This window comes from Phyllostomus hastatus, unplaced genomic scaffold (assembly GCF_019186645.2).
Source record: "Phyllostomus hastatus isolate PE091 unplaced genomic scaffold, TTU_PhHast_1.1 phas_contig_40, whole genome shotgun sequence".
NCBI lineage: Eukaryota > Metazoa > Chordata > Mammalia > Chiroptera > Phyllostomidae > Phyllostomus > Phyllostomus hastatus.
This window is the reverse complement of record NW_025333872.1, coordinates 91,837,947-91,863,250: the sequence shown is the minus strand read 5'-3', so window position 1 is coordinate 91,863,250 and position 25,304 is coordinate 91,837,947. Positions and strand designations below refer to the sequence as shown.

The 25,304-nt window shown below is 48.5% G+C and overlaps 1 protein-coding gene across 4 annotated transcripts in view; it reads right to left on the bottom strand.

Moving 5' to 3' along the window:
- Nucleotides 1–25,304, bottom strand: part of TIAM2 (TIAM Rac1 associated GEF 2) — a 202,726-nt gene that overhangs the window by 159,965 nt on the left and 17,457 nt on the right. The gene's annotated exons all lie outside the window — the stretch shown is intronic.

Here is a 25,304-nt window from a genome sequence, read left to right as displayed (position 1 = left end):
TGTTCCTCCCCGAACCTGGAGAGGAAGCACCGTGGGAGAACCTGTGTCTTCACTCACATCCTCCACGCTCTGCCTTAGAAGGGAAAGTGCTTTCTTTAACTGGAATCTCTCAACTGAGAGTTTCCCGTCTCCACGGGCTTCTCAGGGGGCCGTGAGAAGGAAGGAGAGAAAGAGTGAGAGGTGGTGGAATGTAACGATTTCTCTTCCCCACTGAGCTCAGGTTCCAGGCATAAAGACTTTGGGTGCTGGGCAACCCGGGACTGCTGCCTCGTGGGTGAATGTGGGTGAGGAATTGCTGAGAGAGGGACACGCAGCTCGTGCGAAGAGACGGACAGACAGAAAATGGAAAGACTGTGAGCCCGGCCCCCAGACCACCAGCCTGAGACTCAGAATCCTCCTGCCCTCTTTCCTTCTCCTGACCTCACCCCACACGTCCCCGCGACGCTGACTAACACTACCTGCAGAGGCGCATCCCACACCCCTCACTCCTGCTGCCATCACTCGGGTCACAGGCAGCTGCAACAAGAATAAGCCACGGCAACAAATCCAAGTCAGATTTGGCCCGGTGGCAAACCTGCCCGGTGGCAAACCTGCTGGGAGGAGTGGCCACGACACTGAAGAGGGGAGGTGCTGTGGGTAATGGGGGTCCCGGCGCCCCCCACCCTGCAGAGAGGCGCCCGGTGTCCGGGGAAAGCTCCCAGGGGGGCGGAAATGCCCAAGAGCAGTGGTGGGAAGGTTCCTTGCCCTCAAACCCTCCCCGTCGGTCTACCTGCCAGCCCTGGGCTGCAAGCATGGCAAAGAGGCTGCCTCCCTCCCCGGGGAGGAGTGCTGGAGCGACAGGGGAATACTATTTTAAAGAAAGAAATCAAACAGACAGCAACACTGGCAAGAGGAAAAGAAGCCCTCCGTGCTTCTGGACGTGAGAGCCATCTTTCCGCAGGAGGCCTGGAGGCAGGGAGGCAAAGACACGCGCAGGAGGGCCCCCCCTCCCCCACAGTCACAGGGGGGATGGAATCACCCAGCACGTGCAAAAGCGCTGAGCCCTCCAGGCCCTTCCCCGGTGACCTTCTTGCCCACCCCAGCCCCTGTCCCACTGCAAAAACAGCACCTTTAATTTCGGGAGCTGCAGCAGGGGGTGGGACCCACTCACTCAACCGGGAAATGAGCCCCGTACCTGGGGGAAATCCCAGCATGCGTGTTGGGAGAAGAGTTAAGGGTCACTGGGACCACCACACCAGAAAAGGCAGTTCAGTGCTCTTAGGGCCGCCCCCTGCTTTGGTTGGTCATTATGGAGGGAAGCAGGGTCTGCCTGCTGTGGACAAAAGGCCTGTTTTGAGAGCCGTGCAACCACAGAGGACATCAAAGCCAACCCTCGCAGCTCACCAACGGAGCTGTTAATTCGCTATAGCAACCCAACAGAGAGGCCCCAAGTTACTTGAGGAAAACCCAGAATATGCAAGAGAAGGGTCATCATCGACAAGAAAAAAAAAACTGGCCCCAGAGGAAACACAACTTGTGGGACAAAAGAAACCTTTACAAAAATTCTAATAAGTATCTCAAGATAGATTTGAAATAATACTGTGTGCACAAAGCAAGATCAGCCAGCTACATAAAAGCAGCCCTCAGAGAAAAATGCCCTCGACGAGAGGAAAATAAATTTGAAGTAATTGCCAGAAAGACACTTCAATGGATCTGAGAGGTAAAATGAACCATGTTAAGCATCCGGGCTGAGAGCTGGAAGGGGATATTGAGAAGCAGCACAGGGCCAAACAAGGAGAGGCAGGGATAGAACATGCCCGGGGCGGGGGGGGGACGGGGGGGGTCTGACGCCCACCCAAGAGGACTTCCAGCCCTGGCAGATGTGTCAGTCAGCTGGAGAGTTGTCCTGCCAGCCAGAAGGTCACGGGCATGATTCCCAGTCAGGACACTCGTCTAGGTTGTGGGTTCAACCCCTGGCCTGGGCGCGTAGAGGCAACCGATCAACATTTCTCCCTCCCACTGATGCCTGCATCTCCTCTCCTTCCCTCCCTTCTCTTCTCTCTAAAATCAACAAGCATGTCGTTGGGTGAGGATTAAAAAAAAGTGTGTTTTTTTTTTTAAAGAAGAGTTTCAGAAGCAGCTAACCAAGACACTAAAGGGAAGGAAAACAACCCGAGCACGAAGAAAGTGTCCCCCCGCTGACCAAAGACCTGAGCCCTCAAGCTGAAAGGGCCCCAACAGCACTCAGGTCGGCGGATGAAAACCGTCCAGGGACACACGCGCAGCCCCACCCACACCCCTCCCGGCACGGGAAGGGGCTCCGCAGCCCAGCCTCGGGGTGCACTGCAGAGACTAGACGGGGCTGTGCGATCCAATGGCATGAGAGCCAAACCAGGAACGAGAACCAAACCAGGAACGAGAACACCCTGCTTCTGGTCTTAGCTCTGGAGCAACTCGTGTGATTGTGCAGGCACGCAACCTCTATGCCCACCTTCTCGCAACTTCCCCCGGCTTCGCTGACAACAACACAAATGTCAATCATCTAGCAAGCAAGAAGAGTTGTACAGACAGAAAATGCTACCAGCAGCATTATTCCTAGGTAACTTATACAGGGGTTGTTAAGAACTGCGTGTGTCCCTCAAAATCCGTGTGTTGAAGCCCTACCCCCCCACCACCACCCCGTGACGGCATTAGGAAGTGGGGCCTTTGGAGAGTGATCAGTTTCAGATGCGGTCATAAGGGCGAGGGCCCCTTAAGGGGGTTAGCACCCTCACAAGAAGAGGCCAGCGAGCTTCGTCTCCCTCTCTCTCCACTAAGTGAAGACACAGCAAGAAGGCAGCCAGCTATGGCCCAGGCGGTGAGCTCTCACCAGACATCCAATCTGCCAGCACCTCGATCTTAGACGTCTGGCTTCCAGAGCTGTGAAAAATACATGTTTACTGTTAAGCCACCCAATCGACGGCATTCTGGAATAGCGGCTTGAACTGATTAAGACAAAGATACAATTTTGAGTATGCTTCCTATTCATTGTTTCACATGGGCCAGCATATCAGCTGATACTCACTGGACCATGTCACAACCATCTGATTTTTTATAGTCCTTCCAAACTAAGCTGTTACCACTGAAGTGCATAATGGTACGCGTTCTCCGGGCCAAGAAGCATCTCCTGTGATGTTCCCTGTATCTAGACGCGATTGTCAGGATTTGCACCGAAAGCAATAATGAGAGACCGAAGGGCTCTATCAGAAGGTCCCAGGTCAACTTCCCACTTGGCACTAACTGGCCGACTGTGCTGGGAGGAATGCTGGGCTGGGCTTCAGGCTGTTCTGAAAAGTTGGGGAGTCGGATGAGCCCACTGGGAGGCCCCTGGCTGCTCAGCTCAATCTCCTGGGGAGCTCCTGACTTAGTGGGCCCGGGCCCCATCGCCAGAGGTTCGGACTGGCTGGCCTGCAAGGAGACCAAGGGAGAAATCTCCATTGTAAATGCCCCAGGTGCCACTAATGTGTAGTCAACTGTGTTGATGCGTCCAGAATATCTCTGGATGAGACGTTCTCCAAAAGGCCCTCTGGCTCCATGGAAGGCGGGGGTGGGGGGGTGCAGGGGAAGAGCAGAGCGCAGAACTTGCCTTTAAATCGACCTCCTAGCCCCGGCTGGCATAGCTCAATGGATTGAGCGCGGGCTGGGAACCAAAGTGTCCTAGGTTCGATTCCCAGCCAGGGTACATTCCTGGGTTGCAGGCCATAACCCCCAGCAACCGCACATTGATGTTTCTCTCTATCTCCCTCCCTTCCCTCTCTAAAAAAATAAATAAATAAAATATTTTTAAAAAAGACTGATTGTTACTATAAAAAAAAAAAATCGACCTCCTGCCTCTTCCCGCACCTGTGACTGGGAGTGAGTCTCTCACGGTGGAGTCTCGCCTTCCTCCCCTGTAAATGCGGATGAAGATGCTTCCCCCGTAATGTCATAAGGCAGAAATAAGATCATGCAAGCAGAGAAGAGCCTGCCTACGGCAACAGGCACTTAGTAGGTGGCCACAAAGCGTAATTGTTACTATTACGGTTCTGTACACAAAGCAGCTGAGGGATAAGGGAGATCAAAAGGGCAGTGGCATCTTCAGGTCCCCGCTGAGATAGGTTAGCCGGTGGGATCCTGCCTGCAGTTTAAACCTGCTAACAAGGCGGCTGCTAAGGGGTGAGTTGGGGTGCCGGGTATACCACAGTGCCAAGCCCTGCAAGGGCAGCCGCCAGCAACAGGACGGGGGGGGGGGGCACACCCACCAGGAGGCCGCAGGAAAAGGCTTTCCTCTCCCCCAGGGAACCAGCCCTGCAGACAAAAACTCGAAGGGGATAGGAGAATAAAGCTGTGACGCTGGCTCCTGGCCAGTCTGCCAGGGCGAGGAAACAAATCCCAACACAAAACGGTTTCAGCTGAGACTGTTTGCTAATGGATTTCAAAGCAAGCCGGTGCCAGCAGACCACTAATTTTCCTTTCGTGCTAAAAATAAAAAATTTCCAAACTGACTTCATCGGGACTGGGAACACCTCCGATGAAGAAGGAAAGGGTACGGAGAAAGTAATTTTAAAACAAACCTAATTGTTCATATGTTAGCTGAAGTGTCCCAAGGATTTAGACTAAAGAGTGTTTAGGTACCACGTACCCACTGGAAATGACGTTTATAAGTTTTGGGCACTCATTTGAAAACAGAGCTATGACACGAATACACAAACTGTTTTTCTTTTTAATCTGGCATTCTTCTTTCTAAAAGGTCTTCCTTCTTTTACTAATCACACTCAGAAAATCAGAACAATGTAAAATTCCTCCTCGTGTTACTCATTCTCAACATCATTTTTTCCACCACACCCTTTTTCTTTGGAGTACATGCAGATCAAGCCAAACACAATTTGGCTACGTTCAAACCTATGGAAACGCCTGCCACGCTTAAAAGAACAGATTTTGAATTCAATTGCATGTCATCTTTCCAAAGTCTAAAATAAGCAAAGGAGCCTTCACTGCACACAAACATGAACAAGTTTTATAACGTTTCCCCCAAATCTCTGGGGGAAAAAAATAAACTAAATTTTTTTTCAATCACATTCTACTATTCAACTGCCCAGAAATAGTACAAAGACCCTGCTTGAAGGATAATGGAGTTTAATGGGTTTTGAGGCCTTGCTTTTCCACCTTCAAGTCGGGATTCCAGTTCCGGCTTTGCCCAAGAAGTGACCATGAATTTGGCGAGCGCCTCCCAGAGCCCACTGGGGTTGGACGACGGGCAATCCGGTCACTGAAATCCGCATCTGAAAACCAGGGATTTGGCACCAGGTGGGGGCATCTGAGTGAACGGCCCTGCCCCGGCCGCCCCAGGCGCTGCGAACAGGGAGCTCCCTCACCGTGATGAGTTCCGCAACAGCCTCCACAACCAAGTGGCAGATGCTTTGATTTTTTTTTTCACCTTCCTTTTCATGATGCACAATAAATACACACTTTTCCACTTCTGAAAACTCCATTTCTCCAACAAGAAGGGGGAGGAACAGCAGGAGGAGGAGTAGGAAGAAGTAGGCGGTGATTGAACGTAAAACGAAGCAGCAGGAAACCCAGGACCCCACCATCACTGCCTCGGCCTGTGTTCTGCCGCATCAAACGCCTTCTCGCCTGACCTCCCCCAAGTTCCTGCCGCTGAGTCCATCTGGTCACCGACTGAAGCTCTCATTGGCAAAGGCTCCCAGCAGCTCCATTAAAGGCCGGAGTGACCCAGAGGAATTCCCACGGGGAATGAGAGTGTTCTAATCTCTGATGGATGAAGTATTCCTCTAAGTAAGGGAACAGATATGAAGACCAATCAGAGGATGGTCCCCAGACGAGAAAGTAATTACCGAAGCAGATTATGCATCTTCTTGGACACGAGAACACCTCAAGGTCATAATTATCATGGAAATGTTACACAGTTTCTTTAAAAAATGCCTCTGAAATTGCGTTAACAGTCCAGGCAAGAAATTTAAAGTTAATTGGTTTTGGTCAAAGGCCATTTTATAATACTACATTACAGGACAAATTATTGCCAAATTGAAGTTTGAAAAAAATGGCTAAATTCAACACGGTCGAGAGCGAGTTCAAACGGCACAAACCCTTTGCGGTCCCTCGAGGCTTCCTAGCTCCTGGTCGGCCTTCTGATGACTGGAACACGCTTTTCAGATCTTTCTGCATCCGAGCGTAAAGCTCAGAGGGAGCGAGCGGGACGCTGCAGGGGGTTCCCACTGTATCCTGCTTCCCACTTGGGAGCAGAGACCAGTCACAACAAACTGAGCCTCAGAATGAGTTCACAGACGTGCTGACTCAGGCATTTCCCACAGTCACTCCTCCTGAGCGTCACTAATCCTAGGAGAACCTTCCAGAGAGCCTGCACTTGTCGTTTTCCCCGGTCGCCTATGGCTGCGGAGTACGGTGTTCACCAAAGTAATCCACCGCAGGCAAATCTCTCAATGTTTGCTGAGTGCTGACTGTGAACCTTTTCACGAGGTACTTCAGAATATGAAAGCGATTTGTGATGTCTACTCTTAATAAGCTTGTATTTCTGACTGGAAGACTATATATATATATTACACATAAAATAGGTTGTGATAGATTTTATGTATAGTATGATAGATTTTATGTAAATAGAAGATACATACAATGAGTGTTATTCATAATAAATTATAAGTAATGGATCATATAAATGAGATTATATATTGGCCCTGGCCAGGTAGCTCAGTGGGTTAGAGCATCGTCCCTACACGCCAAGGTTGTGGGTTCGATGTCCGGTCCGGGCACAGGGCACATAGAAGAATAGACCAATGAAGGCACAAATAAATGGAACAACAAATCAATGTTTCTCTCTCTCTCCCGCCTTCCTCTGCCTCTAAACACCAGTAATATTTTTAAAAGATTACATATTGTATTGCATGATAGACAATTATGTGTAAAATTATATATTACATATGCTGGAGGATTATATATGGTATGTGTAATAAAGACCACATATACTATATAATAGGCCATATGCATTATACATAATAGATTTTATATACATCCTTGTAAATGAAATGCCTTAATGTGTCACATGACAGCAAGTGGGACCATGTGACGTGTGAGTGGGCACATGAGAAAGGGGGGAAACAACCGCTCTGGCCCCTCGGCAACACCTCGCCAGAGAGCACACTCGGGTAATCCGTGCTCTAAACTCTGTCCATCAAAGTTAGCCACTCTTTCAAAGATTTAACATGACAAATATGAAGTGCTTAACAATTAAGACAATTTGTTACACTAAAAAATGCTACAATACAAATGAAGGCTATAATCACATGAGAGTAGGCAGTTGGGAACACAGATTTTTTTCCTTCTCTTTGGCTCAATACGATCAGAATTAGAATTTTTTTTAAGTATATGCATATACCTCCAAAAAGTTATCTCTTTAAAAGTACATCCATCTTTGAGCAAATCCCAGTATCAAAGCCCAGCTGTAAATAAAATTATAAACCAGTACCCACTTTACATCAGGATTTCTAAACACAAACAGATCTCCTGCATCATTTACAATATGACTGTAATTACTGGCAACCATGTGAGTGAGCTCAGACTCAGGTTCTCCCCCGGCCAAACCCCGAGATGACAGCGACCTCATGTGACACCCCGGACGAGAGGTACCTAGTAAGCCGCACCCAGGTTCCTGACTCACAGAAACCGTGAGAGAATAACTGTGTGTCATTTTAAGCCTCCAAGTACTGGGGTGATTTATTACACAGCAGTAGATAACTAACACTTTTAGAAATTACCTTAACAAGGATGAAGCCACAATGCTTGTGTTGTAATGGGTACATTTCCATTTTAGACTTTGAAATATCCTTCGTCATCCAGAAGTGAGGACGCTGATGTCCGGTCCTACGACAGGGGTAGGCTGGTGGCCTCTGTCCCGATTCCCAAGAGGGTCAGGTGCTGTTGCATGCAGCAGTGACGTGGCCCTCTGCCCAACCCCCTGCCGCATCCCATGCCCCTCACCACACCCGGCAGGGCCCTCCCAGCCTGCTTGTGTGTCCCACTACCTCTAGCTTCCCCCTCCAACTCTATAGTTTCTCAACAAGCTTCCTTACTCTCAGGTCATGTAACCTCCCACCTCCCAGAGCCCCCCTGCACCTCAGCAGCATTACCCACTTCGGGCAAAGCCCTGAGAGCTAGGACACACAGCGGAGTACCAATAACATGATTTCCGCAGGGTCCCAAGGGACACCCAGGAACAAGGCAGCCTGGAAACCACTGTACGGAAGGTGGAGAAGATGTGAGGTCCACGTCCACGTGGAAATCCAGCCAGCAGTGTGACAGCTCTTAGGTGCACGGCACTCTGCAATGCCTAAGGTTCTCCCCGTGCGTCCTGTGTCTGCCCCACAGTCCTTTACGCGTGCTCTCGCAACTGCTGAGTGGTGAGGCTGGACGTAAAGTCGTGCCTTTGGTCTGAAAATATGTAGCATACCGCTTCTGGAGAGATCTCTAATCGGTACCAGAATGCCTATACAATCCATTACTTCTCATTAAACAAGTGGCAGCGAAAACTCCTGATGTCTTTCATCACAGCTGGGAAACTACATAATAAATATAGTTTAGTACTAATATCAAAGGAGGTCCTCTCCAACGTTTGTGACTCCTGGGGACACACTCCTCCATCCACTTGGGAGAACTCAAAACACCCTGACCCGCACATTCCGATGCATCGATGATACATCGATATATCGGCGCCCTCTCCCAGAGGAGGTTCTTCACGATGTGACCAAGACCCCTCTGCCTTGACTGAAGTCCACTTCCTTCTGACCTCCGCTCTGCAGACCCTACGTGCCCCCTCCCACCATTCACGCCTCTTTCATTTACTCACCTTCAGAGGCGGTTTCACTTGTTAATTTTAATCATGAACACCATGGGAGTGCTCTCACACTAGCTTCTCCTCTCAGCACTGTATTACTCAAGACCATCACTAGTTTGCTGAACGGAGAGGCGGGTAAGGCGAAGGAAACGGTGTCAGTGTCTCCGTCAGCATTTTCTCAGCATCCCGCATCCCATCTCGAGCCACAGCCACAAGGGAAGACTACCCAAGGGAAAGTGGAAGTGTGACATTCTGGGTCTCCCTGCGCGCCACCCACGCCAATGCAGGTGGCAGGGGGAGCACAGAGCCAGCCTCCGTTGCCCCGGGCTTCCCACCTCAGAGACAGAGACAGGCAGGGCAGGCCGCTCCCCGTCCGTCTGCACGGAGCCACTAGGCAGATGGAGGGCCAGGGGGGCATCCGGGGGCTGAATGCCTCTCACAACAGGTGGGCAACCTGAAGGGTGATGTGGGCAAGGAGGCCTAATAAGGCTTGGAGGAGTGAGAGACTTTCTTTAACTTACTATGAGCCTTTTTACAGGGGGGTGTGTTCAGTTCAGAAAAATTCTCCAGGCTCCATGCTATGACGTGTGCCCCTCCCAGTTCAATAAAAAGGTTTTTTAAATGCTTCCTATTTGGCAGTTCCGCGGGGGAGAAAATTCTCCAAGTCAAGCTCTTTTCTTCTCCTATGACTAGAGAAAGACTGCCTCTTCAGTTCCTAAAAGTGAGCATGGGGGAAACAAGGAATTCCTTAGGGTCAGCTAGGTTTTGCAAAAATCCGATGAAGAACAAAGACCCAGCCAACCACAGCCACCGATAAAGATGTACAACAGCAACGCGCAGCAGGAGGAAGAGCCCGGGAAGAAACCCCGAAGACCCCAGTGAAACCCATTTGTGCTGACTTACAGCACTGGGGGGAAGAGCATTAGTTGGGGGTGATAGGAGTGGGCTGTGATTTCCCTTTTTCCCAGAACAGCTGAGATACCAAGAAATGTCAACGTCTTCATCATTTGAGAAGCACCACTGCAGAGCCATTGGACTCAGGGGAAGGGAAAGGCGGGAACAGTCCCAGTTCACTTAGGACCTAATGTACGCTGGCAGTGGCACCAAGCTCTTTGCGTCACCTAAGGCTCATCTCAGGCAGGTGTGTCACTGCGCCCATTCTGTGGGTGAGCAAGTTGAGGCTCAGAAAATGCACTGAAGGGCGTACATACAGGGTGGGGCAAAGGTAAGTTTATAGTCGTTCCTGCGGAAAATAATATCATAATTAATAAATAAGAATACAAGAATAAACTCTGAGTTTTATGCACTCACAACTATAAATCTACTCCTGCCCCGCCCTAGACAATGAATGGTTAACTGAGACATTTGGACCAGACCCAATTCCAAAGATGATGCTCCTCCGAGGATGTGCCACGAGACAGCCAGGGCAGCTGGGGAGAAGGAACAGCAGCACAGGTGAACTGTGACAACAGGACAGGTAAACTGTGACAACAGCACAGGAAAACTGTGGCAACAGCACAAGTGAACTGTGACAACAGCACAGGTGAACTGTGGCAACAGCACAGGTGAACTGTGGCAACAGCACAGGTGAACTGTGAAGTAACAGGCGAGAAGGGCTAGAAAGCTGCGCAGACAGGCTTGCCCGACGGTGACGGCAGGCCTCTGGACCACAGCCCCGAGCCTAACAACTAGTGATTGTAGATGTCCCGACTGTGAGAATTAGAGAGCCAACGGGGACCTCTGAGACCAACTCATTTTTGGAGGAAAAAAAACAGTAACATATTTTAACAGAAGACATGTTCCCCCTTCATTTTTTATTCAACATTCTGTCAACGAATGTTTGCTGAGTGACGACTATATTCTAAAGCATGTTTAAAATTCTAATGAATCATCTCCCTTCGCTTTCTACCTAAGAGACCTAAATGATACTCCATCTGCATTCAGTTATTCTTTTTTTTTTCCTTTAACCTGCCCAGGGTATATTTACTTTAAAGCAATGAGTCAACAATTTCTAATAAAGTTAAGTGAATAATACAAGCTCTGAGTCCTAAGAAAATAACAAAGTCTAATTATAGAGATGTTCATATAATCTAAAAATATGAGTTATGCCCTGGCCAGTGTGACTCACCTGGTTGGAGCATCGTCCCATAAACCAGAAGGTCGCAGGTTTGGTTCTAGGTCAGGGAACACTGGTCCCTGGTTGGGGTGCATACAAGAGGCCATCAGACGGGATGGGAACGACAATCAATGTTCCTCTCTCCCATCGATGTTTCTCTCCCTCTCCTTCCCTTTCCCTCTCTCTAAAAGTAGTATGTATGTCCTCAGGTGAAGATAAACAAAATTTTAATAAATAAAATACAAGTTATAACCTGTTACCTTCAAAGTCTTCCAAGGGTCATTTACATCAACCAAGCAAGGACTGTGTGGGACCCTGTCCCAGAATCAATCACAGTCTACTAAGTGGTCCTTTGTATTTACATGACTAATTTCTGATGTTCACAAATGTTTTTCTGATCAGGACAAGAGCTTTCGGGCTTTTCCAGAGGCATTTCTGGGACTGAGTCAGGTTTAATTTTTCTAATTATAGAAAAAGGGAATCTAAATTAAATTCCAAGTTGCTTAGGCATTACAGTTTCAACAATGATGGTCATTATACATACACACAGAAATAACATGGTGTTTGCAAAACTCCAACATTATTCTGAATCTCCTGAACACTTTAAGTAGCAGGAAGATAGAGTTAATGCTAAGAATACAAAGTTAGCAAAAGCAAATTAACATCGCATGCACATCCATCCAGGAGATGAAGAATGAGCACATACCATGATTAAACAAGACAAAACAAGAGCCTCATTTCCTTCAAACCATATTCCTACCTTTTCCTCTTTGGCTATGAAAACTTCTTGGATGCATGTCAGTCAGTATCACTGAAGTACAATTTTAAATTTCCTTAACTTTACTTAAGGTAGATTCTTGTTTTGGCTGTTTTAGTAGTGATCCTCTAAACATTAAAAATATTAATAATATATACTTAGCTAATAAAATATTTTTAAACTAAAAGCTTCATAATAAAGAACACCTACAAAAAACATTAATGGCTAACATCATAATTAATGCTGAAAACTGAATGCTTTCTAGCAAAGACTGAACAAGGCAATATCGTCTTGAAGGTGCTAGCCAATGTGATAAGGCAAGAAAAGGGGGGTTAACTAACCTAGTCAGGGTTCAAAAATGGGACTCTTGGACTTTCAGGCATATGCTCTGAGGCAGAAGCTCCATGAAGAGAAGCAACTCTGAATCAAAAAGGCCTCTTTCACTTTCTGATGCACTGAGTTGCAGGAATGTAGCAAACATCTAAATGAAGACATCCAGTTGAAAGCTAAAAACACTGGATGCAGAAGAGAGGTCCCATGTAGAAGGCTATTACCTGGGCAGTAATGGGCATGCATAAAGGGCAGTAGAAGGCAGGAGCAAGAAGACAATCACCCACAGAAGAGGACCTGAGATGGCACCACAAGGAGAACATCATCATTTGACAGTGGGAAGAGAAAGGAGGACCCAAAGTGAAGCAGGAAAGAAATGGCGGGCAAAGGAAGAAGAAAGCTGTGAGGAAGGGCCTGGCCCTGAAGCCAATGGCAGCAGACGCTGCAAGGAGGAGAAAGGAAGAGAAGGAAGTTCCAGGAGGCAGGCAGAGCTGCTGAGAAAGATGTACATGGCAACTATCTCTTGGGCAACATTTCTTTTTCTGAGTGTAATTCAAAGCGGGCACAGTTGTTTTCTAAATAAAAAGCTAGGCCTTTCTCTTTGTAAACTTCTTGGGTATCTTTAAACCTGAAACACTTGCTCTGCTTCTACTCTGGATTTCAGAACCAAAGGGCTACACCAATTATAAGATTAGGGAATGTCATAATGTAAAATAGATATTTTAAGCCATAGATGTTATAGACCGCAGATTAAGTGTTGCTCAAAAGCATAAGGCTGTATTTTATCTTAACTGCTGCCTTAGAGACAGAAGCCAGCCACCCTTGGGGAATTAAGGTCCCACAAAACTTAGCCATGGTTCCTGAAAGACCACAGACGTGGCCCAGCGGTAACAACACAAAACTTGGTCTCTTTGGGCTGCATTCACTGAGGGCTCCGGCAGGGCTACAGAGGTCCTGAGGCCATTACTGAGGCAGTGAACACACACATACTCGAAAGGGGACCCGCCTGCCGTAGCCTATTCCCCATGTCCAGGCAGGGAACCAGAGACCTGGCAACAGGGAAACTCAAAACCAGTTTGGCCAGATGTGCATTTCAGATACAGCTGAACAGTCACATGTGCACGAGCACCCACTCAGCCAACACGGGAAATTCAAGTGAGCTGGGGCCCTGGAATGCCCAACTTCGATAACCTAGTACATAGCTGTTTTCTGCGTACAGACATAAAATACGAGGGGGAACAATTCTTTTATTTGCCAGAAATCCCTCTAGTCCACAGACAACAGAAACGTTTGACTTAACCACCTCCTGCGTACTGAAGAGGCGCGGAGCGCAGAGACGAAGAAAACCGACCCTCGCCGTCCTCCAAGGGTTCTCTCGGAAGGATCTCGGCAGCTGCCTCCCTTCTCCATTCCATTTTGCTTGTATGAACAAGGATTTAATGGTTAATGATGCAGATCACTATCCGCGTCTGTCTTTTTTCCAAAGGAAGCCCACGGCGCGGTCCGTTCCCTGCACCACGTGGCACGCGGGTCCTGGGGAAAGGTTATACGGCACCTTTGCAAACTGTAATTCCCGTTAGCAGACAAACAAGGCTGCACAGGCTGAAGGCAGGGTATGTATGCCCAAGGAGACAACACACAGAAGCTCTGAGGAAAACATTTTGGCAACATGGCTTAGGTGGTTCCACTCAAACATAGTTTCCCTTCTCACGCGGGTGCAGCCTCTCTGCTGAGTCACACGGCTTTTCTCCCGCTCACAGACCTTCCATTCTATTGCCATGCGGCGTACTCTGCAGTCCGGAAGGTCCGTGCGAGGTTGTGAGAAGCGCTTCTGTCTTCTCCAGTGTTTACAGGAGCTGTGAATTTCCCCACCTCGATTAATAGCCTCTGGTCTCTCCCTACACCCCTTCGAAATATGCATTAAAATAACTTTTCATAGACCCCTCAGGTTAAATATACAAGAAAAGTGAATGAAATCATTCAAATTAATAATATTACATTTTAATCCGTAAGTTTATGACCCAGGAATCTCCCAACACATTGACTTCCAGTTATTTTAATATAGGCTCTGCAGTTTATTTAGGGGTTTTTTTTTAAAGATTTTTTAATTTTTATTTATTTTTAGAGAGGGAAGGGAGGGAGAAAGAGAGAGAGAGAAACATCAATGTGTGGTTGCTGGGGGGTCATGGGCTGCAGCCCAGGCATGTGCCCTGACTGAGAATCAAACCTGCGACACTTTGGTTCGCAGCCCGTGCTCAGTCCACTGAGCTACACCAGCTAGGGCTATTTATTTAGTTTTAAAAGCCAAAAACACACAGTCATATCCAAATGAACCGCCTCTTCATTTTCAAAAACAAACTCCTTTGTAATTTGTGATGACTAATTTTTAAAAATAGAGGTACACTATAAAATAGGAGAAACACTATGTAAAACATCAGCAATGAGGACTGGATCACTTACAAAGACTCCTGGGTTGGACCTGACTAATTCTGATATATACCTAACACATAGGAATGCGCATACGTATCTAGCCTTTTAAAAACAGAAAAATCGACAGGGCCATTCAGTGACACTTTTAATCAGCTAACTTAATTGACAACAAGACGTATTTCTGGCATTATCACATTGGGATTCTCAGCACACTGACAACGGATTCAACGTTAGGTGTCCTGTGAACACCAATTGTGTGGAATTTCACAAAAACTCTTAGCTATGTATGACAAGAAGAAATAACAGCAATGGAGGACAATGACCCAAATGGGGACCCATTTTTACAAAAACCATGAATCCATTCCCAAAGTATTAACGCTTAGAGCAGTCTGATAGGCATCATCGCTGAGCCAGAGACTTTCTTCACTATCGTTTCACAGGGCTTCTAACAAGAGGCGGCAGACAACTTGCTCCCAACACAGTGGACTCGCTCAAATGAGAGGTTTAGTCTCATGATCTGGAACCAAGGAATCCCCCTGGATGAGCCCTAACATAAGCCCAGAGGCCACACGTATCAAGAACATGTATAGCGAACGGCAGAATCCGAAACTAGATGTCCACCCTTAAAGAAAAACGGCTTTCTTCGTGATCGACAAGCTAGCGTTATTCCACAGAAGGGGAACTTAACTAAAACCTCCTTCTACAGAGACGTGAGGAAGCCAGGGAAACCATGGGCCAGCAAGCATTCCCAGCAGCACTGGGCGGCTTCATGGGCGGCCCCTCAGCAGTGGGGTGAAATGCCAGGGCCCTGGCGATCTGAAGTAGGATAAAAGCAGAGGATCATCCGCTGATTCTTCCTACAGCTAGCCACGGTCATGTCCTTAGTTAGCACTCCTCCTCAAGGTGAATCTCTTCAGGGGATTATAGTAACGAAAGGTGAGCAGCCATCACCAGACTTTTAGAAATCAAGTTCCTGACAACAGAAGGCAGGCCAGTTTTAACGTTAACAACCTAAGCTGTTTCTTGTTTTCTCCGGGGTGGGTGGGGTGTGAGTGGGGATGAACCCCGCACTAAATTACATGGCAAGTTGGCCTGAAGTAGCTGAGGAATCAGGGGGCGTCCCCCTCCACGCTAAGTGCGTTAATGACAAAGGAGTTCCCGCCCCAGGGAGGTGGAGGCAGGAGGGGCACTTTTTGCTCACCCCTGGATAATCCCTTCACCCGTGTATTACAGCCGACCCCCCAAAGGCTCTTACACACATGATTGCATCATTCCACCTCTTTCCAAAACAGTCACCTTCTCCCTCTGGATCAGGGCCTGCCTCGCTCCCATCCCAGACCCTTCACCCCTCTCCACTCCCTCATTCTCCCTCCTTTCCCAAACCCTGCGATTTTAGAAGGCTATCGCAAAGTAATGTAAACCTCACTTGAATCTTTGCGCCCCACGTAGTTCCCAAGTATAGACAAATGGTGAAAAGCTTACCGATTCACCTCACAAACCCAAATACAATGACCAAGAAACGAGAAACAAATATTGCTCCTACTTCAATGGACAGGATGTCCACTTAGAAAATCAAAGGCAGCCAACTGAAAATTTGTTAAAATTATTAAGCACATTCAGTAATGGGGCCAAATAATGAGCGTCCAAAAATCAATAGGTTCCTACATGTTAGTAATAACCAATGCAAAAAATTGAAGGAAAAATCCTTTTTATCACCAGCAAAATATACTAAATAGGAAGAAATTAACAATAATGTGTGATATCTATGTTTAAAAACTATAAAAATTTTACTAAATGACATAAAGATGACCTAAAAAAAAATTCTGAAACATTCTATGGCACTTGGTAGGAAGACTGAAATCAATATGAGGTCAATTCTCCTTCAGCTGCTGCACATGTAGCTCAGTCCCAAACAGGTTTTTTAAAACAATGTGACAGGCTGATCCTGAAGTTCATCTGGAAGAATAACTTTATAAAGAATAGCCATAAATAAATAAATACACACACACACACGCATACACGTGTAATTTTTTCAGGAAAAATAAAAGTTCATTTACCCTATCAAATGGCTGAACAGTCCACAAAAATTACAGTTTAATAGTTTGCTACTATTAAAAGTCCAGAAATAGATACAAGTTATACGGAGACTTAGAATACGACAAAGATGGCATTTCCGGGGAGTAGAGAAAAGATGGACGCAGTGACAACAGACGTTGGAACCACCAGGTGTTTCTTCTTCCCAGCCCGCTGCTCTGTCGACAGCTTCCCATGTCCCCTAAATCACAGACGCCACCAAAGCCAGAAGGTGTGGGTCAGTTGCTTACAGCCTCCCACCAAGTCCCCAACCCACAGTGAGCCCACACTTGAACCAGGTCAGAATCACAGTTGTACATTGTAACGTCCAAGTTCTCAAGGGAGAGCCCAGGCCCCTCCTCTCCACACCCAGAGGCTGGCCCGGGGACCAAGGGGCCACACAGGCTGCCACTGAGTCACAGATGACTCAGCCCCTCCCAGAGCCCGCGACCAGCCTGCAGCAGAGCGTCCCCAGTCCTCCCCCAGCGCTTCGCTCTGCTCCCTTCGGAGCACGACGGTTAACCACAGTGAGTTTTGCCAAGAAAAGTAACTGCTCAGCCTTGGAACAGTCTACCCCCATGCTGAGGGGGCGGGGGGGAAGTGAGAAACACTCAATTCCCATTGCACAAGGATGATTCTTCATGGAAACCTCGGGAGGAAGAACTTGGGGAAAGTGAGTCAGAAATAACACCAAGGTCATTCGTATTCGCTGGGGAATAAACAAAGACCTTGATCATTTGAAATTCTGAACACGGCCCCGAGGGGAATACTGTTTGGCATTTCATGGCGTGACCGCTCACCCAGGTCTTCCACGTTCCTCTCCTGAGAAGTTCTGTTTTTATCTAGTGCTGCACCCGGTCAGAGCCACGCAGCATTTTCGGGAGACCAGCTGCCTGGGTTGAAGCTGCTTTATGTTTCCACGTGGAAATCCAACCCATCATTATCGGAGTTCCCGCAGGGCTCCAGGCACCTCTGGGCAAGCAATATATACTGTAAAAGGAGCCCATTATATTTCTGCAGTGGGGTTACTGGGAGGCGTAGGGGCCAGTTAACACTGCGCGTTCGTAGCTCTCGGAGCTGCCAGAACAGGCTCACTTCCAGCCACTGCACAGCGGAAGGGCCAAGTACTCTTCCGCAGGCTCCAAAACCGGTTCTCTCCTTCCTCCTCTGCTCTGGAGGGGATGGGTGGGGGCAGGGGGAGGGGGAAGGTGCTCACATGCCTTTGTTGTGTGTATGGAAATCAATTTTTAAATGTGATCGGCACAGTTGGCGGGTACTCGTCTAGCTTTGGTGGCCAAATATGTGCACATTTTCAAGAAAATTAAATCTGACTTTAAAGGGAAAATATCACAATGCCTATGAGCACACAGGGAATAACAACCTCCTTTTTAAGAAGCCAGATTTCTAGCCCCGAGTGGTGTGGCTCGGTGGGTTGGGCATTGTCCCACAGACCGAAAGATCGCTGGTTCGATTCCCAGTCAGGGCAACGCCTGGGTGGCGGCAGGCCAGGACAGCAGATCGATGGTTGTCTCACAGATCTATGGTTCGCTGCCTCTCTTGCTCCTCCCTTCCCCTCTCTTCAAAAATAAATACATTAAATCTTAAAAAAAAAAACAAAAACCATGTTCTATGGGATGCTCAGTGAGCACAATGACAATTAACAAAGCACACACCAAGTGTCCGAACACTGCACCCTTCCCAGAGCTGTCCCTTCCTGCACTGGATGAGCGTTTACAGGGACGGCCTCCGATGTTCGGCCTCCTGGAAATGTCTAGGATCCTGACTTTGAAACATCTGCATTGCCCATGCTGCCACTGCCGGACACAGAAGGGAAAGTGTGGGCCATTTGCTTAGTAAAATGAAATCCTGTCTTGGCTCTCCTATGATTTCACTTTCTTTTTATAGCTTGGCTTTCAAACGTAGTCATTGCTTTCTTTTTTTTTTTTTTTAAGACATGGATTTACACCACATTTAATTTGAGTGTCTCTATATATAGGTTTTGGTCTACTATAATAGCAAATTTACAAAATCCCACCCCTGAAGACCTAAATAGAACAGCAGTTTAGGAATAGAATCTTCTTTTCCTATAAGGCAAAAACATTGAAATAATCCAAGAGAATTTGTCCATCAGCCACCAAAAGACAGTGCCTAACCCCAGCTTCTATGACATGCTCAGAAAAGCACAATTTCTTGCAGGAAATTTGGGGGTCTGGAAATTCATGAGATTAAAAATATCACGTCTCTTGTTTCACTTCTCTTATAATCTCTTAGTTCGTATCATCACTGGTTCAGATATCGGTACTTAAATCTCAGTTAGAAAAGCAGTTACTCTAGACTGCTTTCAATTCTCCAAAAGCAGATATAACATTCACTTCTGTTCTCCAATGGCTTATCTCTAACCAGAGCACAGCGGCAATGAGTACTTTTCCCAGACTCATGAAGCCGTAGGTAACAGCGTGGTGAAGTCCAAAGGGGAAGAGCTTTGGAATCACATTGGGTCAAAACCCAGCTCTACCGCTGAACTGCTCTCCCTCCGCGAGCCCTGCGCCCCTCTCTGCAGACTGAGAGGGAATCGGTTCTGGAGAAACGCAGCGTTAAACGAGGCGTTCAGAAAGTCCCTGGTAGCGAGAGCCCCTGACGTCAGCAGGCTCCTCCGCGTCAAGATGATAATGCTATGGCCAATGATGAAGCAGGATCTGGAAACGCTTTCTCCAGAGAAATCCATGCACCACCCAATCACCTGCAGCTCCGTAAGTGGTTCATGGAGCACGGCAATTCCTCTAAGGCTCCGGCTAGGACTTCTAAATGCGATGGACAAAAGCACAAACATATTCTGGTGCAGAAGGGGCTCCACCTCATTACTGCTGAGTGTGGACAGAAATGACAACATTGTCCACAAGCAGCAGCCTCCAAAGGAGGATGGATAACATCTGCCTTTACACAACTTCAACCACCTCTTCGTCTTTGCTTGGCCACCTGAGACCATTCACTCACAGCCGGTTCCAGGCCAGGACACCACCCAACAGCTCAGGGCTACAAACGCAGCAGAGAACGCACGGACAGACGTGGTACAATGCCAGCCTGCATTAGCTCCCGCTCGCGGAGCACGGGTCCTTGGACAGAAGTAGCCGAGAAGACAGAGGTGCATTGTGGAAAGACAAACTCTCGGCTGTTAAACTACAGATTTTCCTAACAACTTTGCTTCTGATCATGAAAGCCCCTCAACAATCTGCATCTCAGCAGAACTTGGCCCCTCAGATTTTCCTTCAGGCCGAAACTTGGCCCAGACTGCGCCAGGTGCCAGGTACAGGCAGCGTCTGTAGCTGAGAGTCCCCTTGGCTACGGGTTTGCTCCCGAGTCCATTTCCTGAAGTGGTTGTAAGCAGATCCAAGTTGCAATCAGACATCGTGAGCAAAAAGAAAGGATGGCAGATTGCAAAATCAAGTAAATTCATTTGCCAGGAAAAAAAAAAAGCAGGAGGCGGTCACTGGGTTCCTCCTCCCCTCTCAATGCCCTAGTTTGAAAAACCACTTCTTCAAGACAGAAGCCCCACATGAGGAAACCTAAGATGGGCATGAAAATGAATTCCCTTTGTACATCTCCGTAGCTGCAGAACCAAACCCAGAACATCACACAAGTCAGGCCTGGCAACGCTTTGCTAAAAACGCCCCATCCGTTCTAATGTTCACTAATGGGAGCCTGTGATTAAGCAGTCACCATATGGTAACCTCGGTAAGCTTTCACTCCCCATAATTCAGGGGATGCTGAAGAAAGAGAAAACATACAGGTAGTGTAATAGGGCCATTTGTGAGTTCCGAGTACAGGGTCCGGCACAAATAACGCCCTTGGTTTATTACAAAACCTTAAGCATGTCATTCTGTCACTTAATATCACACTCAAGCACACCAGATGACATTTCAGGTGAAATGTTCAAATGAAAACCATGAATTATTTACACCCATCTCATTACCCTGCCAACCACATGCAAGCAGGCGTTACTTCTGCCGGGCCCTGTATGTTTTGTTGAGACCAGTGCACATGCAAATATGTCATGTGTTTATTTATTCATTCAACAAACGTTTGTGCTCCTCTTGGGGACACTGCAGAGGCCAGAGAAAAGCCATTCTGGCTTCAGTCCTGGCTTCAAGGGGCTTACAATCTAGTGAGGGCGGGCCATGCTAATCTCATCTTCCAGCAAGGGAGTCAAGACAAGGTGATTCCAGGCAAAGCCCAGGAACAAAGGATAAGAGTCAAGACAGTAGGTGTCCCAGACGGCAGAAGAGCTGTCCCCTTTAAAAGGGGATGAGACGTGGATGAATGAATGGAAACCGAGGAGGGATCCAGAGAAAACGGCCCCAGCAAAGCTCGAGAACAGAGCTCCCCAACAGAAATAAACTATGTTGAGAAAAGTAAAAAAGGAACAAGTGAAATTAATTTCAATAATAAGTTTTAAGCCAATATGTCCAAATGATTATCATTTTAATGTGTAAACCACATAAAAAACTATTGATAAGGTGGGTTCATTTGTTTTTTTCGTGTTTTTCTGCCTCGTGTGTATTCTGCACTATCAGCACACCTGAGTCGCACTGGGCACGTGTGGCCTGTGGCTCCCCATGTGCACACGCAGGTCTCCAGGCGCACAGACTCAGAGTGGGCTTTTGCAGGGGCAATGACTAAACCAATCAGGCGCAAGCAGAGACTCCATGAGAAACCCTAGAGAGAGGCTTTAAAAAGTCAGGCCAAGTTTGGACTTCATCTGCGTGGGGGGCACAGGAAGTCAGTGACATTTTAGGACAATAGCATGAAGTAAGGCCAGGTCAAGCACTGAACACGGAAGCTACGGCTCCAAGATCTCAGACTCGCAGGGATACAGCTCCCCTAATTCCATTCCCTTCCTGCGGTCTCCCCCACCAGCCCTCCGCCCTTTACCGAGCGACCCTCTGACCTACCTGTGTCCCTCTATCAGCCGGACACCATGTGTGCCCAGCCACTTCCACGATGACATCGTTAATGACCTAAAGCCCCTTGCCCCCTTAGTGTTTGAGGTTAAGCCTTATTATTAGAAGTCAATGCCAAAGTCCACCTTTCCATCTCTGCTCCTGGACTGGCCGCTGCCCCTGCCCATGGCTTGTCAGAGTTACTAATGGCGGGTGGGGGAGGGGGGTGACCAGGAATTCTAGCTCTCTGCCTTCACCAGAATCCTCCCTGCAGCTTCTCTTCTTCCTGGGGCATCCTTCCCCATCCCTCCCTGCAGGGGCTATCCCAAACCTCCCGCACATGCCCACGTCAGCTCAGCCAACAATCCTGCCTCTCGTATTATATTTAAATCACGCTCCCTGAACTCCCTCCCTCTAAACCCCGAAATTGTTCTCTCTCTTCACCCGGCCCCCCTGCCCGCCTCAGGTGGTCTCACTTCCCTGGGCCATCGCCTGTGCCCGGGGAGACCCCACAGAACCGCATGCCCACCCCCCAGGCGTCTTCTGTCTGCCTCGCGATCTGTCCACGTCCTCCTGTGCCCCCCAACTCGCCCAGCTTCCCCTGCACTGAGTGAGCCTTTCCCTGTCTTCAGCCACCATTTCCCTGTTCTTTTGGGCTCCCCAAGATTTCCCCTCAGAGCCTCTTTTCAAAAAGCAGGTCCTCCTTATGTCTACTTTGCCATACAGGCCTTCCGTTCCCTGCTGTTCTCCGAACACTTTCCAGTGCAACGGACTCTTCTTGCTCATTCACGACCAATGCAGGAAAGACATGAGGAAGACCATGAAGTCGGCTGCATCGCCGCACTCTGCCGCGTACTGACCTGGCACATTCTAGAGATCGCCCCTCCCCCTGCGTCTGCAGACAGAGGAGCGCAGGTCCTTTTGGAAGCAGGTTCCGCTGACCTCCCATCTGCCTCCTCCAGCAGTACCAATGCCTCGCCCCCTGTCCCTGGCAGCATTAACCCAGAGATTGTATTTTTATCAGTTTACATTGTATAAAAACAAGATGCTAGCATCCACGGTTCTCCGCCTCCTCTTTTCTCGTGGGAACCCTTCCAAGTCCAGCGGCACTGAAGTTCAGGGAACGGCTGTGCCCCATTCCACCCAAGCACTCCCCAGTGGAAGGCACTTGCTCACTCTGTTCCGGGTTTTGTGCCGCTACAACAATGCCGCAATAAATATTCCCGGGCAAACACACTTTGTGAGGTCAGGCCCAGGGGCCAGATTGCTGGGTCAAAGGCTCTGTGCCTTTCACATTTTAATAGACTAGCCGCTCTTTTCACCGGGGCGCTGCCCTGCAGCCAGCCAGGACAGCAGCCCCTCCCAGCGCCCCTGCCAGCAGAAAGCACTGTCGTCACTTCTAAAGTTTCCGCCAGGCTGACAAGCTGACAGGGAAGTTTTGAAAACCGTCCCCCCGCTCCCACTCCCCTCCGTGGTACTCAGGAAATGAACTCCCTTCTCTGGCAGCCCCTTTCCCGAGCACCCGCTCTGCCTCCTAGTCTTTCTTCTTTTACTTCCAAAAATTAAGCAAACGACAGTTGTGCCTCGGTCCTTTGCCCCTCCCTCTCTGCATCTGCTTCGGTGACAACTCCATCCTTCCCCAGGGTTTAGTGATCAGCTCTAGGAGCTGAAGCCACACCAGTCTGCCCAGCCGAGACCTCTCCCCCACGCCCCCGACGCCTAACTCTTCACGCAACAGTTCTCAGAAAAGCCTGCGGAGAACCAGGAATCAACAGGATGGAACCCAAACTTCTCTTAACTTGCTCAAAGCCTTAGGAATACCACCTTATGTTAAAAAGATTTTTATTTATTTCTTTTTAGAGAGGGCAAGGGAGGGAGGAGGAGGAGGAGGGAACCTTTAACCCAGGCATGTGTCAGACCCCGAGGAGACCCCGCTTGGAATCAACCCGGCAACCTCTTCCTCCACGGGATGCCGCCCAACCAGCTGAGCCACGCCCATTCAGGCAGGAGCATCACCTTCATCACAGGTACCCGGGTTTGAACATCCAGTGCCAGCATTCACTCTCCCCTACACTTCGCCCCCACACCCACCCAGCTGCCCAGCCTGGGTAGTTCTCCAGCCTCTCTCATACCCATCGGGGTGCGGTCCGCACCCCCAGACCACCAGGACCCCTGCGATGGCCTGGTGCAGCCCCAGCCCCAGCACACGCCCCCACCCTGCCAGTCCCACCCACCATCACCTCCCAGTTACACACCTCGTTGAGCCCATATGTCGTAACCACACTTTCAAGACCTTCCCAGTTCTGTCCCCACCTGCCTTTCCAGCCTTTCGGCCACGGCTCCCTCCTGCTCCAAATGCAGCGGGAGCACCACTGGCTGCCGCAGCTTCGGGGAGAGGCTTGTCCGACAGGAGAACGTGTGGGGAAGAAAAAGAAAAGTAAGCAGATGTTCCCTGGAATGCTCTCTGCGGCTCTGGCCCTGCCAAAAGAATGCCTTTTTTCCCTCTTAGCTTTAAGAAGAAAAATAGTTCATAGAAGAAAACTGGACACATGAGTGAATCACTTAATGTAAACTTACAAGAAACTACGATAACATGTACACGTATATCCAAAATGACCACAATGAACAGAAGGACAGGAACGCCACCCGCCACCATCAGAAGCACCCCCCACTGATGCAAACAGCAGAGAACTGTCTTGCGGTCACATCTGCCCCGTGAGGGAGCTGCACAAATCGGATACTCATAAATCACTGGCATGAAAGCTCAGCAAGACAGCCCAGTTCCATCAGAACAGAAAAAAGTCACTAGGGCGAACTACACCTCGCTTACGAAATAAAACTGGAAGAGACGAAACTCAGAAACGGCTTGGAACAATACTCCAGGAACTCTTTAAACCAGGAACTAGAAGAAGAAACACTGAAAATGATTCCTTAATGAACACTGAGTGGATGCCTAGGGTTTACACTTTGCCCTAATTGAGGAAAGATAATAAAGAAATAAGAGATAAGGTCAATGACCTCAAGGAGTACAAATACTGGCTGCAGAGGTGAAACATCTATAGGAAGCAAGATAAGGGATGAAGCAATATCTCTTCAAGGGCAGAAAAGTCAATGCAAACAGAACAGGAATAGCATGAGGTTAGTCAAAACAGATTTTCTGAACCCTGGTACATGGAAAAGGTCCCCACATGCCATGTGTCAAGGCAAACAGAATAATGCATTATTCTGCTCCACCTAAGTTGTTAAAAAAAAAAAAAAGACAGCCTGCCTAACAGTATCTCATGTGTTCTAGCCTCACAATAATGGTTAGATCCAAGCTCAGTCATAGTTACTTAGCACTTTGGAAAGACCGTGAGCTGCTCCAGACTGGGACTCGTGCCTCCTCTGATGGGAAGTGTCAACGACCCATCATCCATGCTAATGGCAGGCTGCAGAGCTGCAGACAATTTAACCAGCTGTCAGGGCCGGGCAGCGCTTCAGGGTTCCAGACGGCTGGTAAAGCGTGCGAGGGCTTTACGCCCCGCCCCCTCTCAAGCAAAAGCCGGGAGGAAGGAGGTGAAGTCAGACAAACCGGGATCCAGTCCCAACTCTCTGCCTCAATATCCTTGTCTACAGTACGGATTTCCAAAACCCTTCCCATGTCGTAGGGCGGAGCATTCACTTAAAAAGCACCTAGCACAGGGCTGACACCTGAAAGGCAGTCAATGGCAGTAGCCACGCTTTTCCTCCCTTCCCCTGAGCCCCTCAACCTCTCCCAGCACACCATTTCCCAAATACAGAGTTCTCCAAAGCAAA